Here is a 6,000-nt window from a genome sequence, read left to right on the forward strand (position 1 = left end):
TTGACATTTTTCGAAAGCGGTGAACATGTATTTAGCCGTCTTCGATTCAAATATTTGAGTCTCGCACAGGTAAAAATGGTTTTAATGCTGTCTTGTCAGAACTGGATTTTCGCTAAAAGTATACTTCCTTTAAACGAACAATAACATAAAGGCGGAGATTGTCGTCCCTGCTGAGCCTGTGCGGACTGCACAAGCTAATCTGGGACCTCACTGTCCGCACATGCCTTATGCCCGTTTTCCTAGACCGCGGCTCATTTGTTACCAGGTTAGCTGTACGGGCGTTCACAACTAGACCGCCCAACTGCCTTCCGTATCACGAAGGCACTTACACATGCAATCACGCAGACACAGTATACGATGTAAATAAGTATACACTGATCCTCACATAAATAGGAATGACTATTATAAACCCACGACACAAGAAACATAAACGCAATAAACGAAAACCAAACATCATCTCCTACTGAGTGCGCGTTTATTTCGAATATAACGTCCTTCCGCGCCTGAGGCTGCATTATGTGTCCCTGCACTCATTTTTTATAAACTACTACAGTTACGAAAGTGGGCACGAACTTTGAAATAGTGCTGATTTTCAAACGCATTTATTTTTGCTGATAAGTATTCAACCTTCAGTTGTTTATGTGGCGTTGCACTGAGGGACATGGGGTCAAAATACCCGAAAGGAATCCGTACGATAACCATCATGCAAACTCTCACTCACATTATGGGATTGGTCACATAAAATTATGGGAGCAAAGAATGAACCAGCCAAAACGGAGAGCCGTAAATGTCATCTCAATATTGGTTTAAGGCAAGACACGAACTTCTAAATATGAAGCCAAGCAGTCACGTATATGAGCAAATTAATCCCTGCACCAAGACACTAACGCAAAACCATCATAACGAGAATTTAAGCGCACATACTATACATACAGCCTTGACACGCAGACGAAAGAACGAACCACGCAACGCCACATCATACCAAACGCCCGTTTCACCAGCTTGCTATCGATCGCGCAGAATAAAACAGTTTGTATCACCAAGGTCTTCCTAGCCTCAACCACATATCGAGTAGTTATGTCCGCCTGTTGCCAACCACTCGACGAATGTTGGCACGTCGCCAGCACGTACATTTAAGCAGACGGTCCTTTACAGCGGATTCTCATTGTGCGTCGTTTTACGGTTTCTCGAGATGAAAAAGATTAAGACCATCAGTTCAAGGCACATAAGAAGTTCGTGGCAATACAAACGTAGCCCACAGCACATACGAAACAAGTTGTATTATTGCCGCATTAAAACGAACGATCAGCATGGAAGAAGTCTAAATTATGTTTATATAGTATAGATGTTACTTCGATCGTGATATTACATTACAAGGCGTGATTCAAATAACGAAAAATTAAATTTTATGAAAAAAAATATTCACTATCAATTATATATATATATATATATATTTGATAGTGATTTTTTTTTCAGAAAAGATAATGTTTCGTTAAAATATTATTATTTATCATTCAAAATGATGTTTTCACTAATTAATATCATAGCAACACGCTAACCACCTGTGGTGCATAACTATAGCGATAAGGTCATACATCACTTGAAAACGGGGTTTCACCCCAACGAGCGTGTCACAAGATATATAATTCAATACATACAACAACAGAGGCACAATGGCGTTCACATTTGCCACACACGGATATTCAAATATCAGATGTACAGGAGTGATCAATACACCCCAGGAGACAGCGCGCGAACCGCTTGGCTAGAACCGAGGAGGCGAGGTTTTGACGATCGGTTGGATCTTCACAAATGGTCTGATCAATAATTCAGAGGACAGCATTAAGGCGCCAGTCCGCGCGAGTGGTGAAATCGATTGTTTGCGCAAAAGAGACAGACGACTTTGGACCGGATATATTTTGTCCCCAATGGAGGATTTCAACGGTAGTAGCGAGCACAACTAATTTAAACTTTCATGGCATTAACATTGTATCAATAGAGTAATAGTTCAGCACTCGTGCATGTTTCGGAAAATAATAGTTATGCTGTTTATACATAGTTAATATAGAAACAGATTGTTTGCGTTTAAATCGGGTAGTAAGTTATCATATTTATTCTTTAAAAATACAAGTTACACAAATATCCGGCTTCATTTTCACATGAAATATCAATATCAAGTGTCCGACCGATATACAAAAATACGTACTCTCCTTGCATCTCCGCCCCCCCCCCCCTCGACACACACACACACACACACACACACACACACACACACACACACACACACACACACACACACAACAAAGATTCTGTATTGACAATCAAACTACAGGTACAAATAAAAAACTTAGATATTTGGGGAATTCTACATACACTTTGGGAAAACGGGGCTTAGTGCATCTGCGTACAGTATCTTCCCATGCTTATCAGGGTTGACACTTTCCGCTTTCATGTAATCGATGTTTCTTCAAAACAAAAATCCAATACAGACGAAAAGTGTCGTCCCTGGTTAGCGTGTGCGTACTGCACATGTTAATCTGGCTTGATTGGTCAATGTTGGCTCGGGAACTACTGAAATGTACCCCGGGTACTCTTAAATACACGGAAAACGAAACAAAATTGTATTTGAACAAAACCTGCCTCGACATTCTTTTTTGAGTATGACTTTCGATAATATAGAGACCATTTTCAAAATATTGACATAAATATGAACACAATTATCTTAAAAAATAAACAGCCGAAAACGATCAAATTAGCGTTAAAATTCCCGGGTACGTTATAATATATTTTCCGTAGCCGGGGTACATTAAAGTATACTTTAGAGTCCCTGGGGTATATATAAGTAGTACCCGATCCAATACTGACCAATCGAGCGCTAACTGGGGCTTCACTTTAAGCACATGAATTAACCCTGGTTTTCCAATATAGCTATGTTCATATCTATATGTACAAAACTCCAGAACAACTTCGCTTCAAACCATCCATTCATCTTGACAAGTGTTCAGATGTTGTCTGCTAGCTGTGCTACACAGATGTCACCACTGTCATAATTATGTAAAGCGTTGTCAAGGTGACGAGTCTAGTCATCCTTTCGCTTCATCAATCGGCTTAAATTTAACGCATACACAGTTGTTGCTGTATGTTCGATTGTAGCCGCAAAATCATACGCTCTTATTGCTACAGCAGTATCGCAAATATATAATAAGGATTACTTTTAATTATTCAACGATGCAGTGATTCTATCGCAGAAATAATCACAATCGCACAGATGTCGTATTTATATTATTAAAAATAGATCGTTACCAATAACAAAATAAATAAATATTATAGACATTAATTTAAAGTAATGATGTAGTTGTTATTTAAAAATGAGTACTTGTAATGATTATTACAGGTTAGCCAATTTCGCCAAAATCAGTATCAAATGGTGATCAATACAACAACAGCGAGAAAGCGGTTTATGTATGATGCTGTATATTAAAAGAATGTTTACTGTATGCGCAATACTGATGCAAAAGCAGGCAATCACTCAACACCAAACATGTACTTGATTCTGCAATTTTACTGGGCCTCTTTTTATTACTATAAATTGTTGCAAATAAAAGTTGAATGTTATGAAATTATGTCATCTGACATGAAATTGTACTTTAATGTTATACACAAATTTGTATTCTTAGAAATACCGCACACGCGAGCTCCAAGTAGAGCGGAGACTATTTACGATCGGTAGATTTAACGTGTCACATGTTATGTTTGTCCGTAAAAAGTCTTAACTCATATCTAGCCGGAGATATTGACAACTTAAAATGCTCGTAACAACTGAGTCTTGTTTTTCCGTATGTTTTGAACTTACGTTTAAGACTAAGATTAATCTTATGAATGTTTGAAGTTGTGGAGCCAGATTGCTACTTTCGCCGTTCATGTAGGTTACCCTGTATATAACTCAGCCAACTCGTCAAGCTCAAATCTTTACTATAATTCTTGACAGGTACTCGTGGAATTTGAAGCGGGGTAGTAAGGTAGAAGTTAGAACGCAGCATATCGGATTGTGAGCGAGCGATTAACCCATTTATGTCTAGAGGACTCTCCAATCCTTCTAAATTGGATCAATTTATTTCCAAAATTCGGGATGTCTAGTATACTTTTACTATATTTAGAATATTTCTTACAGAAATTCCTCTAAGCAAACAGCGCAGACCCTGATGAGACGCCGCATCATGCCAAGGCCTTTTTTTCTAGACGCGAGAAATAGATGGGTTAATAAATAAAAGTAGGTGGTGCATCTCAAAATGATCAGGGAAACAGACGTCAAACGTCTGACGTCAAAAGTCTACATCCCAGACGAAGATTTACTAAACCTCTCAACTACATGCATACAATTAATACTTTGTATCAAATTAGTTTTCACATAAAAAGTATCTTCAATTCTTGCATGTTTCTTTGCTTTTACAGAAAAGCACTCTGGTTACTTAGTTACTAAATTCATTCCATTGATATAGAAATTGTCCTTGAGGTTGATCATTTAGACGTTGAGTATTATTTATTTTCTTTCTATTTGGTTGTTACTGACAAATTTTAAAGACGCATGCACAACGCTATAAGCGAAATAAATGTGTAACTCTGTTCATTCCATCGGCACGAGCACGGGCTTTACGTGTTGTGCATGGACTGAGAAGGGCCAAGAACTGAGTGAAGTCAAAAACATAACAAGCTTCTTATTTCTTAGACTGTAAATACCGAGGCATGTTTATATTATTCGATGGTTTAACTAGATCTCATCACTTTATATCCATGGAAGAAACAAATAATACAATTTAAGAAATAAACCTGAATGTTGACGATCATTGCTTAGATGAAAGCAAATACAAATATATTTAAATTCAAGAAACACAATCCAAAAGGGGAGATTACTCGAATGATTATTTGAGGTAAACACAAAAACCAATGATGGCAACGAAGATATCCCACAAGTTGCCACAACATAAACCAGATGATCCATAGCTAGAACTTCAAGCAACAATTTACCAATTTTACGAGCATATTCATTTTAACCCTACATAATTAATCCTACATGTGACACATGGTGCGTAAAGGCATCTATTGAATACAGTGTAAGATAGTTACCATAACTGTCTTTAACTAACGAGCATATCTTTTGTAAACGTAAATAAATAATAACATATGTGACACATGATGTATACAGGTAACTAATGACTAATGTACATTTGTATTACAATAATATAGGAACCATAGATGTTGCTAACTATTAAGTAGTTTGCAATTATTTTTTTAAGAAAGAAATTGCCAAGCCATTAATTAGACGAAATAAGTATGATGCAACGTGCACTCACCACTCCTGGAAAGGTCGATTCATCGACGAGTTGTATGTCGTCTGCCTTCTTCGATAAGTATGCGGGGATATGCGGTCCACTAGACGAGTTGTTAATGTCAACCAGCTGTCAAGAGTGCCATTTGTTCAACGTTTGTGAAGCAGTCAAGCCGGAAGACACGCGAACCAGTCCTTGTTGCGTTCTATCTTGTTCCTCAAGTACCGTGCATGCGCTAGTTACATACACAACTGTTTCCGCGGGCGAGATCTCTTCCGCGTGCAAACAAATCGAGAATCTGATTTTCGTCTGCTTGAAGTGATGATGTTGGTTCAACGCACGATATTTTCCTATACCATGAAGTCCTATCCGGTGTTAGTTTCGCATTCTCGGCCTGTGTGTTCGGTTAAGAGTGTTATCAATCATCTGTACAATCCATTCACACGGCTAGCTATACACAGAGAGAGGGACCCATGCAGCTAAATAACACCGTAGATCTGCGAAAAGACCATGTTGTAAATGCCACCAGCAGAAGAGAAACTGATACGAAGCAGACAGTATGTTTATCACGTGATCCGCGCGCGAGTTTGCAAGGTCTGTCGATACGCACCAACACACGAATGCGAAGTCAGGTGCGTTGCATAGCAACCGCGACAGAAGGTGCTGGTTTGTT

The 6,000-nt window shown here is 38.4% G+C and overlaps 1 protein-coding gene across 1 annotated transcript in view; it reads right to left on the reverse strand.

The window, feature by feature from the left end:
- LOC127833072 (uncharacterized) overlaps positions 1 to 6,000 on the reverse strand; it is a 29,641-nt gene extending 23,641 nt beyond the window's left edge. The window contains exon 1 of the mRNA XM_052358364.1: positions 5,352 to 6,000. The gene's annotated coding sequence lies outside the window, so the exon portion shown is untranslated. The remainder of the gene's footprint in view (positions 1 to 5,351) is intronic.

Source organism: Dreissena polymorpha, chromosome 1 (genome assembly GCF_020536995.1).
Source record: "Dreissena polymorpha isolate Duluth1 chromosome 1, UMN_Dpol_1.0, whole genome shotgun sequence".
Classification (NCBI taxonomy): domain Eukaryota; kingdom Metazoa; phylum Mollusca; class Bivalvia; order Myida; family Dreissenidae; genus Dreissena; species Dreissena polymorpha.